The 17,086-nt window shown below is 35.1% G+C and overlaps 1 protein-coding gene across 3 annotated transcripts in view; it reads left to right on the forward strand.

Annotated features, from left to right (window-relative positions):
- Positions 1 to 17,086, forward strand: part of timeout (circadian regulator timeout) — a 165,468-nt gene that overhangs the window by 118,347 nt on the left and 30,035 nt on the right. The gene's annotated exons all lie outside the window — the stretch shown is intronic.

The following is a 17,086-nucleotide window of genomic DNA, read 5'->3' on the forward strand; positions in this document are numbered from 1 at the left end:
ATGCTCTAACAGGTGTCAAATCGTTCTTGCAATTAATTAATTAACGTCTTGTACTCTTGATTGAGTTTACGATTCAACGACTCTTGGAATTCAGGCGTGCCAATAAGTACTTAAATGAGGTTACAATACAGGTGTTGGTTACAACTAAGATATCGCTTTTCTTGAGCCACAAATTACTTGATAATTGACAGAGAGAGAGAGAGAGAGAGAGAGAGAGAGAGAGAGAGAGAGAGAAATAGCTAGAGAAAAATAAAAATGAAAAAATAATAGGAAGAATAAAATAAAGAGAGAAAAACATAAAAAAGAGAGAGAGAGAGAGAGGAAATGGTCGAGCGAGTAGAAAATCGGCACCGGATTATCCGAGAAAATTGACTGCTAAAGGGAGCGAACGATTGAAAACGATCCCAGCCGGAGGAAAAATGAAATCGTTTCCTCGCGGTAAGCGAATCCTTTGCGCGGGGCTTTCGCAAACTGCACAGTGGATGGCGAAAGTGAAGTGAAGAAGGAGAAGGAGAATCTTCGCTTCGTTTCCACGTGAAATACGATTGAGAGCTCACTGACTCGTACGGATACGGACCGGAAACAGAGCCTGCACTTTTTCTGTGCTGATCTGCATTCTTCTCTCGAGATCCCATTTCCTCGACAGACCATCTGAGAAATATCGTTTGTCCCCTTCTTTTTCTCTTCTTTTCCTTATCTATCTTATTCTTTTTTCTTCCTTTCTTTCTTTCTTTTATTGAACTTATTTTTTATTAGTTTTCGAATTGGACTCAATCCCTATTCGAAATTTGTCATTTTATAGATTTGCGAACTGTCATTTGTCCATATAGATATTCGATTTTGTTCGACAATAAATAAATTATGTCATTATTGGATGCGACAATATCTACTAACTCCTTTTCTTAAGCTTACTAAAGAGAAGAGTTACGTTCGATGACAAGCATAACGCGTAAAGGCTCTCACTAAGATTGTAATTAATCCCAACGATTTAAGCTTCAGTAATTTATGTCCTTCTGTCCAAACCGGTTGCCTGGCATTTCTCTTCTCGTAAATCACGGTTGCACCTTAAGCCCAAGAACGAACGTTTCCAGAACGCTGACCCGATTTGAAACCTTACGAGAAGCTTTGTTTTACGCCACAAAATCGTTTATTAAGTTGTCCAAAATTGAGTAACGTTTTAAAGAATCTTTTATTTTTCTATCTTTCTTTCTTTCTTTTTTTTTCTTTTTTTTTTTCTTTTTTTTTCTGTAAAGAAGAATAATTTTTACAAATGAATTATTAATTTGTAATGAATTAAATAAGAATTTATATAATCGCGATAGCTAATTAAATATTTACTTAAAGATCTTAATTATCTCAGTAATAAATATAAATAAAAATTTAATAATTTAATGAAAAATTGTAATATTAATTATTACAGTATGTCCGACGAGAAATAAATTTCGCGTGTATTTTCTCATGTTCTTACGTTTCTTACGTTAAGAACTTGCGTAAAAAATAAATAAAATATAAAAAAGAAAACAAAAGAAAAGAAGTTTTTGTCGGAAGAAGAAAGAAAAGAAAGAAAAATAAAACGCGTTTGCTCTCGCACCGTTCGCGCGAATACCTACAGGCGGGTTTATTCTGGCGAAAGCTGCAAAAAGGCAAGTCGGTCGTTACTTCTCCCTGACTTATGCGTCCTTTATGCGAGCTTAACACTACGTTACGCAACATGCGAAAACTAACGAGCGTGTTTTTGCGAAAACACCGCACCAATGTCTACTCCAGAAATGCATCGTACACGTAAGAAATTCTAACATTAACATACGTTCCACGTATTCTAGTTGAAACAACATAAACCTTTTAACGAGATATATATCCTTCCTAAGAATTACTTTAAGCCACCTTTCCTTCTTGTCATTTCAACGAGCAATTCCTTAATATTGATTTTCTCAAGCTTATCTCACGATATAATTAATCATCTTCTTATACGAGAAATAAAATATTTCTAAGGAAGAAACGTTCAATAATATAAATTGAGAAATAAAATGGAATACGATGGAGCATGAGAGAAAAATAATAAAGTGAGTGACATTTATAAATTGGTGATAGGTAGGTATTATTTTCATATAACGACGTATCTTTCATTTTTTTCTTTTTCTTTTTTTTTCTTTTTTTTTTTTTTTTTTTCTTTTTTTTTGTGGTCGAATTCGCATTTTCTCCGGTACAATTTCCACGTGTACTCGTGCGAAAAAGCGACAGTAGTCTTTGAAAAGTTCAGATAATGGACGAAGGCAACGGTGCGTAACACTGAAAATAATGTCCGACCGTTGGCTACTGAAAAATAAGAGAACCTTTCGTAACATCCAGTACATTCGAGTTGCTTGCACCTAGATAAGAGTTGCTGCGTTCCCTTTAATTGAACGAACACTCTTAGTAGTATCGTACGAGGTCACCTCTAACCATCCATCCTTTTCTCTCCCGGCGGAATAAAGTTTCCACTTTGCATTTCTACGTTTTATTCGCCACGTACTTTCATCTTCTCTCCCGATAGTCTCCGTTGAGTAATTAAAATTACCAGTAATATCACCAACTTGAAATCTTACGAATGCACGACCTAACCTGAGTGCCATTACGAGACTACGAAGTTTACAAGACTTTGGAAGTGGCCCCGTTGTGACTTCCGATTTCTATGACTCGATACAAAGACTATTCATACCGTTCGTCTTTTCAATTTTACTCGAGAAATGAAAGACTCCTTTTCTATATCATCTTATAATTACATTATTTCCTTTTACCTAGTTATAATTTTCCTTCGCTTTCGAAAAAGTTTCATATCTTTCCGTTCTCTAAAGTAAAGTAACGTGTTTTTATTTTTTTTTTTTTTCTTTTTTTATTATTATTTTCTTTATTTCTTCTTTTTTTGTTTAGTTTTTTTTTCTATTATTATCATTATCATTATTATTATTATTATTATTATTATTGGTAAAGATTTCGTAAAGATTTCTATTATGAAATATAGTGAAATTTCGATGAAATTTTTCCATCCGAAAATCGATATTTCGATAATAGCTACGCTAAAAGCGGCACTCTTACCTTATGACCGTGACAAAACGGATAACATTGACAAAATTTGATGATGCTAACCGAGCGCGAACGAGTGGCTCAACTCGGTGAAATTGCATTTGCAACTTAGAGCTACTGTCAAGCTTATACTGTTTAGAAGCAGGAGATGCAGATAACACACCTGTAGCGAACACTCGAAGGCAGTCCATCGTCGGCTTCTGTCTGTTGGGAACTGGACATTCGGATAAGCGGATAATCTTATTGTATGTACGTGTCTGTCTTCACCTGACCACAACGCGACTTCCGTATAACAGTTATTCTAACCATTACATCGTATTAACTTATGTCTCTTATCTTTCTTGTCCTTTCGTGTCGTTAACCTTTCACTGGTAAAGCTCAGAACCAACGAGTAACAGTACTCTGCTACAACTCTGCTATCTAGAATATTACACAAAAGGAAGAAGCTTTAACTTGACAACAGTAATTTCAAGAATTCATTCAATTTAACCACCTTCCATAAAGTCCTTCAATGTTACATTTACTTTTCCTTATCTTAACAAAAATAAAATAAATACAAAGTAGATACATCTATGAATATAATTCTTGAATAATATCATACGATAATTTTATTCATTTTTATTTTTAATCTTATGTCATCAATCATAGTTATACCGAAATAACATGGTCCCTTAAATGTTAAACTTATCTTTCGAATGGAACAATTTTCTTCAGTGACGAAAAGTTTTTCTGCTTAATCCCGCATTAGAACATAGTCGTCGTCGTCGTCGTTGTCGTCGTTGTCGTTGTCGTCGTTGTCGTCGGCGTCAGAGATACGGAGTTCACGAAATTGGAATGAGCCATGACACAACGTAATATATTGCGAAAGCCTTCCACATTCAGTTTTTTTCAACGGAGAGAAGCGTAAAAGCTTACCACGGCAAGTTCAAGCCGACGGTCATAAATCACGCAAGCCGGTAAACAGTCGCATTCGCACGAGGAATCCACGGCAAAAATAAGCTACGCTTCGACAATGAAAGAGCCACGAGAAAGAGAGAGAAAGAGAGAGAGAGAGAGAGAGAGAGAGAGTGTGTGTGTGTGTGTTAGAATAACGGAGAGTGAGAACGTACATGGATTATATGAGATACGGTCACAATGTTCGTTGTACTCCAAACAAGCGAGCTTTGCTGTTCTATGGGGTTACGTATGCATGTTGTAAGTAGATACATCTTAGAAATACCAAACAACTTTTTCATCTGACTTTCTTAAAAATACCTTGTTTGAATATCAGGAGAAATTGTAAAGTGTAATTTACAATGGATTTACTAAAGAAAATTTATCAGATAGGAAAAATTATCTATACAATTCTGCAGAATTTTAAATTGAAGGAGAAAAGAAAACAATTGATATTCGAAATCACGACGAGCTCACGACTTTTCTAAATCCTTTGCATCCGACGAATATAAGCGTTTTATCCTTTAATTTATCGTTTGTCGATACGAAGACACTCGACGATATTCTTCCATTACCCTCGACTCCTTGTATCTTTCTTCAGGATATTGAGATTTCTCGACATCCCTGTTGCCGATTCAATTTCGTCGAGTAATCGAAAGAGGAAAGGGATCGAAGAAAAGGCCGAGAGTTCAATGTCGAAAACAGGATACGATAATTACATTCGATCGAAGGATTTAGATGAATTTTCGGTGAGCTCCATCGTTACAGGACCGATCGTTTATCTCGAGAATAGTCCGTACCATTAAACATGAATCGAACCCGCTAAATATTCCGTCGGATAGATCGAAACACATTGATTAAACCGTGTGCGTAAATCGAGCGACCCAATGTAGTTTCCCGGTTGAAGAGCGCAAGAGACAGGGAAGACAGAGAAGACGGGAGAGAGAGAGAGAGAGAGAGAGAGAGAACAATGGACGAGCAATGGTGTACTTGGCAAACACATATGGCGAAGATATCAACGAGAGTACCTACATCCTATAATATATTTCAGATTTTGCAATTCATACCTCATCGATTTGTTCAAAAACGGGGAAAAAAGAAAGGAGAGAAAGGGATTGAGAAAATAAAATAACAAAGTTATTATAGAAAGGGATCCGTAGTATGGAGCTCTTGCGAAAAGTGTTGAAAAAGTTTTCATCCTAGCCTAGATAAAGCAGAGCGAGCTTGAAGATAATAAGCAGACTAAAGGATCCACAGCTAGAGGCGAGCCAGCGAGCATTGTTAGTTAAACCATGAGATAGTAGTGATTTAGAAGAGCAGACGTAGGAGGCCGACCATGTTTGTATAGAGAAGAAGTGGAGAAGATGAGGGGAAAAGAGTAGGTGAATAGGAGGATGCTGATGTTCTCTCTCTCTCTCTCTCTCTCTCTCTTCTCTCTCTTTCTTTCTACAGGTTTGGAGATGCAACCCTGTAGGAACAATGCTGAGGTATGTATATCCTCGAGCAGACAACTGGTCGACCAACCAGCAACGCCAAGCTGCATCCAACAGTGGCAATGGGCCATGGGGATACCTCGTAATTGCCGGTCGGTCCTCAAGTGCCAACGACAGTGGTCAATTTCATCCCCACCTCCTACTACTACTAGCTGTTCGCCTCTTCTCTTTACCCCTCTCTCTCGCTTTCGCTCGCTCTCTCTCTCTCTCTCTCTCTCTCTCTCTATCTATTCCTCTCTCTATCTCTCTCTAGCTTTCTCTCACTCCATCTCTCTGTCTTCTCGAACCGCGCGCACCGCAGGGACCCCTTTTACGTTCTACATATACTAGCAGGATTTGGCAAGGATTATGCCGGACACGGAACACACCGTAATTCGATAGTCTAGAAGCGATCGCTAGCTTTGACCTCCCGTCTATATTCCCACCGAAAAAATATCCTTTCGCACTTTACGATCACTTTGATTTTATTCTAACGTTGATTTCTTAGTCTATCGTATTGGCATTCGCTTCTGATCGTAACATAGATAAAGTATCATTGAATTTTGATATAGACTTTTGATAAAGTGAAAATTGTTAAATTTCCTTTGGGCAAAATTTTTCTAGAATTTTATTATACTTGATAAAATGAATAAGATAATGGAAGATTTTCTTTTAAAAAATGATTAGAAATTTTCTTTAACGATATATACATAACAGCATGAACTCTCGTGTTGTTAACATTTCTCACAAGTTTTTATTATGAATTACGACGAACACCATTTACAAGGGAGATATATATATATATATACCATAAGGATTTACCGAGGATTACCGTGGACACCGGAGGTGTCGTTTCTCCCTGTTGTCCGATCGATTGGTCCAAAGGAGAAGATTCAACGACGTCGCTTTACTATACCAGGGCAAGCCTGAAGATTTTACCTCGGTCAAAGTTCAAGGATGTTCTCTTTGCTCTCTCGACTTTTCGATTAGGACTCTTGAGACATCTTGGACTGCTTACTTCGCTAAATTCGTTGCTCGAGTTTATTGCCATTTTTTTCGATGTTCTAAAAATTAACACGTAGATATAAATATAGTTATGCATACATATACACACACATACACATATATATATTTATAAATAAATGTAGAAATACATAATAGAATTCATCGGTGGAATGAATGTATTGGAAATTCAATTTAAAAAACGGAAAAATGATTTAAATGGGGATGGCTTTACGATAGGAACGACACGTTTAAAAAAAAAAAAAAAAAAAAAAAAACAAATGCTCTCGTAAACCAAGGGAACTTCGAAACTGCCATATTTCGTTTCCAAGTTCGACGGACCCCGATTAAATCTGTACGTCTCTGTTTCAAAGTGTCATCCAAGCTGTCTCATTCGAACGGGCGACGTGAGTACCGCTTCCAAAGTGTTCTTCGTTTTTCGGCAACGAGCCCTCGCGATAAATAGTCGTTGGCAAACGTTTCGAATAGGAAAAGGGAGAGCGTTCGAGACGGGGAAAAAGACTCTCGAGAACGCGGCAGAGAAGAAAGGGGAAGAGACGTTATATACCAAACCGAAAAGTCTCGTTCCTATGCGCGAGAGAATGCAGTAACGTAACTAGTCTTACTGAATTCAACAATATTTTTAAATCGTAAAATAATTTTTTTTATAATTTAATTGTTAATAATTTATAAATTATCTTTTAATATTTCTAATAAATATTAACGTTAATTACTTAAATTTAAAACTAAGTAAAATTGTAATACGATATAATTTAAAAAAAAAAAAATATACTATATAATCGATCGGTATCATGTCGCAAATGAAATTTATCGATGATTATAGTATACGATAGAAGATTAAAAAACCACAAAAAAAAAAAAAAGAAAAAAGAAAAAAAGATAAAAAGCAAAAAATTGGGATCAAATGCAATAGTTAGATCTAAAGGGATGATTTTCAAATTCATCGTCATATCGTTCATAATTTCACATGCAAATACCAGATCGTCCGACCATGATTGCCACTCTCTTGTCGTCGAATCAGTGGAATTTTGTTACCTGCACTGTCGCATGGTCGTCCACATTGGCGTTTGCATCGTTACGTCACTGAAGGCGCGCGTACACACCAATGCAACGGCATGGCCAAGCGAGGGAAGTACACACACTCCTCGTCCGACGAACATCGACGATACGAGCTTCCCTCGGTGGAACGTATGTTACTCGTACGAGCGAGCGCTTATCGTCCGCGAAGTTTCGCATTTTCTGCAATTTTCCGCTCTGCGACGAGTCGGGAATTTCTGGTTCAACGTGGACGTTCCATACGCTTTACTCTCTTTTCCTTTTTCTTCTCTCTCTCTCTCTCTCTCTCTCTCTCACTCTCTCTCTTTCTCTTTCTCTTTCTCTGTCTATTTCTTTCCTTTTGTCTATTTTACTTCTCCTTCATCCACTCGAGAAGTCCAGTGGAAGAAGCATACACGCGACGAACAGACGATGGACTCGGTTCGATGCTTTTCTAAGGGCAGTCGAGAAAACGAGGACAGTTTTGTCAATGGTGGGAGAAGTCGTTCGGTAAAGAAGAAAAGAGATGGAAAAAATGAACCTTGCCAAACTCTTCTTGCTCTTTATTATACCGCTTGGATACGAGCAGAAGTTCATTTCGTACGATAATGGTGGGTATTTTATGTCACTAAAATGATATTATCGGTGCCCTTCTTTGGATCGAATCCAAAACTAGCTAGGACGAGTGTCGCCCCGAACGAAACTGTCTCTCGATAACATAAAATGCCACCGCGTGTAAAAGTAATCGTGATACCATCGTAACCCTAATACACATCCACCATCATCCTTTTGTATCGGCTTACAGCTTATATCACCATCCAACGTAGGTAGTTTCGAGTATCAGTTTGTATCGTGCGCATGCATAAAGCAGTAGCGAACCGATGGTGTTCTTCGTGGATGGTGAAAGGGTATTTTGGATTGCAGATTTCTTCGGGAGCATCCTGTAAAGTAAGTTCATATCGAAACTCGTCGAATAATTACGAGAGTCGAGATATTAAAAATTTGAATCGATTTTCTCTCTCTCTCTCTCTCTCTCTTTCTCTTTCTCTCTCTCTTTTATTATCAATTTTCATTGATTCAATGATTTCTTAGAATCCGTCATAAAACTAAACGTAAAATCTAAACGAAGATAAATTGTAGTTTTTAATGAGAGCGCAAAGCCGTTACAATTTAACGATTTTTAGCTCTCATTGCACGTATAGCGATGCACGTCATTAAAATGTTCAATTCACCACATCGCGAGTTTGTACGAGTCTAACGATTCTTCCGTTTCCACTTCTGTTGGAAAACCGAATATCTGTATAACGGCATCGCAAAGTGCAGGATCAACGTGCTCACCGCACGTAATGTACCTATACGTCGTAACGTTATTGTGAGCAAGCTCGTACTTTCAAGACTTAGCGTAAAGAACATCCGTTTTCCCGTTATTCTTCTTTACTACGCACCCACCTCGTTTCCTTTCTCGTGATAGCAAGAGAAAGCAACGTTCGCAAGTTCACCAACGAGAGTAAGTTTTTTCTTATACTGACAAACAGGCTCATAGTGGTGAAGTTTGTAAAAGTTTGAGAGAGAGAGAGAGAGAGAGTGAGAGAGAGAGAGAGAGAGAGAGAAAGGGTGGAAGGGAGGAAGGAAGAGAGAAAATATATTTGCGAGGTGATTTCAATCTGCAACCAACGTTTCCCCTCCAAAACGAGCAGTCACGTAGCTCCGCTTTCGAGAATCTCCTCGCACGTAGAGTGAGTATAATAAAAATCGGTGTCCAGCGATGAGGACATTTGCTTCTTTCTCTCTCTCTCTCTCTCTCTCACTCACTCTCTTTCTCTCTCTCTCCCCTATCTCTCTTTCTCTCTCTTTCTCGAACATTGCCATTTCGTAAAGTTTTCCTACGATACGTTTTCACAATACTGTCCAACATTTCTTTATATAATACATACATACTCGTATATACCATGGAATACTCTGAGCTCAGCTTCGATATAGATTCTGAAGAATGCATCTTGTCCTCTTGCTTCGAGAGAGAACAATGTTTCGAATGCATGTTGTTGGCGGACACGTTGAGTAAAGACAAAAAAAAAAGTACACGTTAAAGGAGAATACGCCGAGGTATACGCAGTATATATAGATATATATAGTCGTTGGAGATATAGATTATCGGAAGAGAATATATAGCTAACATGTATTGGATTTACTCTTTCCTCTTCTCTTTTCTTGTCTTCTCCTCTCTTCTTTCCTCTTCCCTACTCTTGTTTTCTTTCCTTTCCTTTCCTTTCCTTTCCTTTCCTTTCCTTTCCTTTCCTTTCCTTTCCTTTCCTTTCCTTTCCTTTCCTTTCCTTTCATTTTCTTTCCTTTCCTTTCTTCTTTCCTATCATTGAACAAGCTCAAATATAAATTTATCGATGATTAACACTAAAAGTCTCATTGGTCGCTTCTACATTATAAAAATCAAAGACGATAATTAGATTAAAAATTGATCCAGTTTATTATTATTATTATTATTATTATTATTATTATTATTATTATTATTATTATTATTATTATTATTATTATTATTATTATTATTATTATTATTATTATTGTTGTTGTTGTTGTTATTGTTGTCGTTGTTGTTATTAATAAGACGTCATCGTTCATCATTTTAATTTTATCTAATTGTATTTAAATTTATTTTTCTTGCTTTTTTTTTTTTTTTTTTTTCTTTTTTGTAGTAAAGAAAAAAGTTCCTTTCACTGCGATTAACGCCAAAAAATATCTTTTCGACGGATTAGTACCGACGATACTAATATTCTATATGAGACGTAATTTTATCTCACGGTACTATTCATAAAGCTTTATTTCCGTTTCCCCCGAATACACGAAACGGAAGTAGAATTTCTAATGGCGAAGTTATCGCAGGCGAGCAAAAGCAAAGGCGGAAGTTATGTCTTAACTAAAGTTACTAACGGCAAACAATGAGCTTAACGTTTGGAGCGTTAAATGAAACAAAGAATCGTTGCCTTCCACGAGATTTTAATTAGTGCATTAAGCACGATGCGCTACAATGCCTCGGTAATTAGATTTAGTTTTTTCCGACTTCTTGTTTTATATATATATACTCTATGATATATATATATGTATGTATATATATATATATATATATATATATACATATATATATATATATATATATATACTCTATGAATATTTGTTTGTCGAACGTAGAGCAGAAATTTCTAGTTGGTTTTCACGAATAACTCGCCATAATACGTTATGTCATGTCGGGGTAATTAATAGAAACACGGAAAATGGAACGATATATAGACAAGTATTTCCACGTTGAATTATCCCTTTGAAATCAATATTAAACGTACAGGACCGTGAATAGCTTAGCGATAAAGTAGATGTGTTTAATTTGCGTAAAATTAATATTTCTCACGGTCGGATACAAGACATATGCAAAAATAATTATGATTTTTAAGTATAATATTTAAGGATTTATATGCTGTTTAAATATTGAACAAATGTTGAATGACCAACGTGAAAATATTGATGTAAATGAAAATCAATCGATCCTAATTTTATCCTTAACGATTGTTTATTACATAATCGTAATCAGATAAAAAGTAACTAGAAAAACTAGTGATAAATTTAAAATAATAAAAGTCGTCATTATTATTCCACCGACCTAATATATAAATTAGTAATTGAATTCTATCTAATTATTTCACATATATTGTACTTTTAATCGTGAATTTTGACTAACATGACATAATTTGTTTCGAATTATATTTTTGAAAACCACAGATACCCGACATACGCGATATTCAATGTTATGCTGCTGGTATTTTTTATTTTTTATTTCTTTTTTTATTTTATCTTTTTTATTTATTAATTTTTTTTTTATTTTTTTTTATTTTATTTATTTATTTTTTTTTTTTAGTATAGTCGTTATTTTATAATTATTTCGACCAGACAGAAAGAGAAAAATTAAACGTATAACGGAAAGCAATGATCGGTTCATCTAACCAGATATGTATATAATATACCGTGTACATATATGTCTGGGAGTATATATGATATGCGTAAGCAAAAACCCGGTCCTTCAGGGAGATTTTAATTACCGCGTTCATTAGTGGCAGTACTTGCTGCGTTACTCTTTAAAATTGTTTGTAGATCGAAAAGCAGAAACTTGCTGGCTTTGCAGGAGAGACTTATCAACGTCACGTAACTCCTGGTGCGTACATCGTGCTCAAATATTACAATGCGATTAATCATTTTTCTTTTTTCTATTTCTTTTTTTTTTTTTTTTTTTTTTTTTTTTTTTTTTTTTTTTTAAGAAACCCCGAGTACCAAGAGGAACTTTACATGGACGATTTAACAAGTCGTTATGGGGAGTCGTTAGTGATCGCCGTAGTTATGAAAAAAATTCACGAAATGAATTTTCAACAATATAATTAAATAAATCATCAAATTTAATTGTATTGATTACGTAAATGGTCAAGCAATACACTAGCGAAGATAGAGGGAACAAAAAAAAGAAGGTAAGATAAAAAAAAGAAAAAGGAAAAACGTAATGAAAAATGAAATAATAGCTTTGTTTCTTTGTTTCGAATAACGGATAAGTAATGTCTCGTTAAAAGTGAAACGAAAAATAATACTCCGATTCTGTTCGGATTGGAAGACAATAACTCATTACCTTTTTAAACGTTTTCCATCCATGAACTTTCGTTTTATAAGTCGAAATATTTAGTAAGCTTGTCCGTACTACGGAAAGTGGATTTACTCGTCTCATTTTCAATTATTTCAACGATCTATACGATATACATTGTATATTCAGGGATAGAATGGAAGGAGGTAGAAGATTATAAATTGATGAGGGGAAAAACTGAGTCACGGAAAGTTAATTCCTTGACGCGGAATTGCGGCAAGTCGACCGTTAACGTCGTCGTAAACGCAGGATGAAAGGGGTTGGGGAAGAAAGTCGTAAAGAGGCTTTTAGAAAATACACGGTGCGAACGAACCAAGCGACACGCGTCGACGGTAGTCATTATTGAGATACGAGTAGAAAATGAAACGAGTTGGTACTGGTATTAATGTTGAAGTTTGTGTTGGTATGCTCAATGGAAATAGGAAAGATAGTAGATGACTACTGGCGAATTAGAGCGTTACCGTTGTTGATAGCTGTGTTACCTTGCTCGTGAATAGACGGAAATAGTTGGTGGCTAGCAAGAACATTGTTGTTAGCTTACTAGCTTGCTTACTAGCTAGTTGGTTAGTTAGAGAATGTGCCTACTGTTATTTCCATTCCTGATGTTTTCCACTTGCAATTTCTAGTTCTAGGCAATATGTATGTGAAAAGAGCAACCTCTCTCGAATGAGTCCACGTTAATGCTTTGAAAACTGGTCATCGGTGGTAAGTCTGGACCGATGGACCGTTGCATGATATGCTTCCAACCAGCGAAGTGGCCTTTTAATTTCAGATAAAAGCATCAAATAGAAGGGAGACGATGTGTCCATAGCTATAGTAGATATTGATATATATGTGCCATAATCATCAGCTTTCTTCACTGTTTACGAACAATTCCTTTTTTGTGAATAATATTTGTAAAAATGAATCGTTTCGATTGATTCTATTCTATTTCTTTCTTTTTTTTTTGTTTCGTTCTTTTTTTTTTTTTTTTTCTTTTAATTTTTTTTTCCTTTCTTTTTTTTTCCAATCAACTTTCCCCACATTAAAATCATCTTTTTGTGTAATAACTATAAAGAAAATAATATTCGTAGATTTTGACGTGTTAAATAATTTCAACGCGAATTGCGGGAATTAATTTCTTTGGCATCGGTGGTTGACATTGTGTCGATCCCGCGATATTTGACATTGCCGGAACGAAAATATCAAAATAAAACGCGCTGCATTTCCATTAAAATTTAATATACAGTCAGTCACAAAAATATTCGAATACTTTTTCAAATTTAATCACTTTTTTCGGACTTATTAAAAAATATATAATTGAAGAATAATAAATATTTATAGCGAAATGCAAGTCGTATTACGTTTTTGGTCGATTTTGAAAATATTTACATAGTGCACGTAACAATTAAAAAAAGAAAAAAGAATAATTTTATTTTGTATTTTTCATTTTTATTTTTCTTTCATTGTTATGACCAAAAGGAAAATATTTTTCGTCTACTTTGTATGCCTATATTAAAAAAACTTCAAAGCACATTAGTTGCTCAATCTAAAAGAAGATTATTCAATTTTATAAAATATCCGAATATTTCTGTAAGTGACTGTATGAAAAAAAAAATAAAAAAAGAAAAAAAAACGGAAAAGAGAAAGAGATTCCAGCGGTAAATGGGCAATTAGTCGGTTGAAAAGCAAACCGTGTGTATGATTAGTCGAAAATTAGTCTCGTCGCTTGTTTAGTTTCCCATGAAGCCAATAAATTTCATAATAAACTGCACATTAACGATGTTAGATAAATTTATTCGTTGCTCGGCTTTTTCCTGTTGATTGAAAATTTTCGATCAAAATCGTCGAAAATTTTTCGAAATAAATAGGATTAATGGTAAATAAATTCAGATTATAATTAAGTTATAATTATCGTTTTTGACGATGAAAATAATAAAACACTCGATAATTAACAGAATATTAATTTAAACAAGTTATCAAAATAAACAGTTTTTTAAACAGATTTAAATAGTTCTTATTCTCCTAAGAATCAATTCATACGTTCGTTCGTTCGCGGAAAATTCTCAATGATTCGAAATCGAAGATAGATAAAGTATCATTTCACAAGGGATGAGAAGATAGAGGTTAACGAGCGATTCGATAATTTGAACGAGAGATCGTAGGATTTGGTAGAAACGTTTAATCCAAAGCGGAAGCATCGAAATTTCTTGAAATGATATCGACGGCGAGATAGTAAAGGAAAATTCAGTGTTTATTGAAACGAATGAGGATCAGCATTGCGTTGAACGATTATATCCGTTGGTCATAACGTTAATAATGGCGGCGTATGTGCGCCTATCAGAAACGATGGGATACGTAGGCATATAGGAGTTTACTGTCGGTCGGTGCGGTGGAAGGTGGCCAGACGGATCAATATCACATTACTATAAATAATTAATAGGCGGCTCTGTTTCTCTGCGTTCTGCGTCCTGCCTGCTTGTTACCTCCCTACCAGCCTACCTGCTTGCTTGCTTGCTTGCTCGCTTGCTTGGTTGCTTGCTTGCTTGCTTGCTTTCTCGCTCGCTCACTCGCTCACTTGCTCGTTCACTCGTTCGCTTTCTAGCTATTCCAATTTTCTGCTTGGTTTACGGATCAATATGATCAAAGCGAAAGGAAACGATGGTAATTGCACGACGAGAAGAGAGGGGCTCCCCAGTCAAAGTAACGAAAAATCCTCGTACACGATTCCAGCCTTTGTGCGTGCTCCGTCCGTCATTGATTTCCAATTCACGAGGTGACTACGATAGAATTTACCACTATCCGATCGAAAGGGAAAGCTAAAGCTTTCACCGTTTATCTTGTAACATTGCCGTTACAATCCCGAATAAATTGCATTTATATTTCATTTATAACGTAATCGTTATCAATTTTATATTCGTCAAATTTTTCTTTAATCGTGTTTATCCATCTCTCTTACTCAGAAATTTGGTTTTCTTTTGTGATAAATTTCATAGAGCAATCGGTTTTGCTTTTATCAGATATTACGAAAAAGGGGAAGACATAGAAGAAAAAGAGAAGAAAAAGAAGAATGAAAAAAAAAGAAAAGAAAAGAAAATAAAGAAAGAAAGAAAGAAGAAAAAAGAAAAGAGACAAAAAGTACTAGTTCGATCGAATTTCTCTTTGACACTCGTTACATATTGCTCTTTTCAGAATTATCGAATCTTTCTAGTTTCCGCTTTGTCTCTTATCGAAGGGAGAAATAATGCCAACTACTTTTGCTCGTTTTCCGCGAACGTAAGGAATAAAAGAGAATAAAAGAGAATAGAAAACGATTTTGTTTGTTCTGACGCTTCAGAAACGAGCCCTTCCATCGTTCGACTTTTATCAAGATATTTGTGCTCGGATTCAAATTTGTCAATCCCCATTGGAACACTACACTATTCTCAAGTATTCCATATGAAGCAAACTATAATCTAATATTATTTACATATAACACTTCATTGTGATGTCTCGTTGGTTTAGATAATGCCCTGTGGTTTGTTGGACTAACAGAAACATGATTGTCCAATCGAAATAATCATATTAATTTTAGAAAATTTGTTATAAAAAATATTTGCATATGTCGTTCGTTCATTTTTATACGCAGTTTTCTTTTCCTTTTTCTTTTCTTTTTTTTTCACACTTTTACATCGAATATCGTTCGACACCAACTATATTTAATATTCGATACATATTTATGCATTCGATCGATCAAAACTTTCGCTCAATTCACTATTAAGAGACAGCTTTCGATTCGATTCTTTGAAAATACCTCGTTGGTCATTTGGTGTATTGAGCCCGAAATTGCATTAAGAACGTAGGCGTAGAAAAGACGTGCTTGATTTTCTATCGATCGATCTTTCGATCGGTGAATCCTTTCATGACGACAACCATTCATAGTTGCATCCTGATGCAACCCTGACGCAATTCTTCATGGTTGTCGTTATGGTTATATGGTTACGGTTGTATGGTTGTATGGTTACGGTTGTATGGTTGTATAGTTGTATGGTTGTATGGTTACGGTTGTATGGATGTATGGTTATGGTTGTATGGTTGTATAGTTGTATAGTTGTTTAACGCAACCCTAACGCAAGGTAAATGCATGGCGTGTGCAATACTAGTCACGATATCGTCAAAGTCATAAAAGCCACTACAGGGAATAGCCTATTTTACGGATAATTAGACGGGAGTTAAACGCGTAGACGGAAGGGCACATTATAGAATAAGTATCAAACGTCGCCAAAGCTTATGAAAGGACGCTACTAATATCGATTTTAACGTTCGTGTGATATTATCGATAATAATTTTCAGAATGGTCTGTAATAATTCAGATATCAATTATGTATTATCAAATGTATTATGTATTAATTTATTATCAAAGAAATATTCAGCTAAACATTTTTATTCAAATGATATGATATTTATCCTTGCTTTTATTCAAATTATATGGTACTTATATTCCTGTTTTATCGCGAATAAATCAAAATATTATTAGGATGATCTGATATTCTGAAAATAATTTTGTGATTATTATTTTATCTTTATCGTATTCTCCATGTTTATAAAATATACGAAAAGACGTGCTCCGGGAAGATCTAAAAATAAAAATGTGAAAACATGAATCGACAAATTCGAGTCGTAAACTTTGACCATAACAATATCGATTTCGCATGATACCAAAATACTCTTACCTTCTTCTTTTTATTATCTACTCACAGTTTATATTGCTTATATTTTCTTGGACATTCAATCACTAAGAATATTCTATTTTATTAACTCGTCACGAGAATTTCTTTGATATCGTATTTCTCTTATGGATGTAAAGAAATTTCTCTCTCTCTCTCTCTCTCTCTCTCTCCCTCTACCCCTTCGTTCT

Source organism: Vespa mandarinia, chromosome 2 (assembly GCF_050613455.1).
Source record: "Vespa mandarinia isolate Hongniang chromosome 2, ASM5061345v1, whole genome shotgun sequence".
NCBI lineage: Eukaryota > Metazoa > Arthropoda > Insecta > Hymenoptera > Vespidae > Vespa > Vespa mandarinia.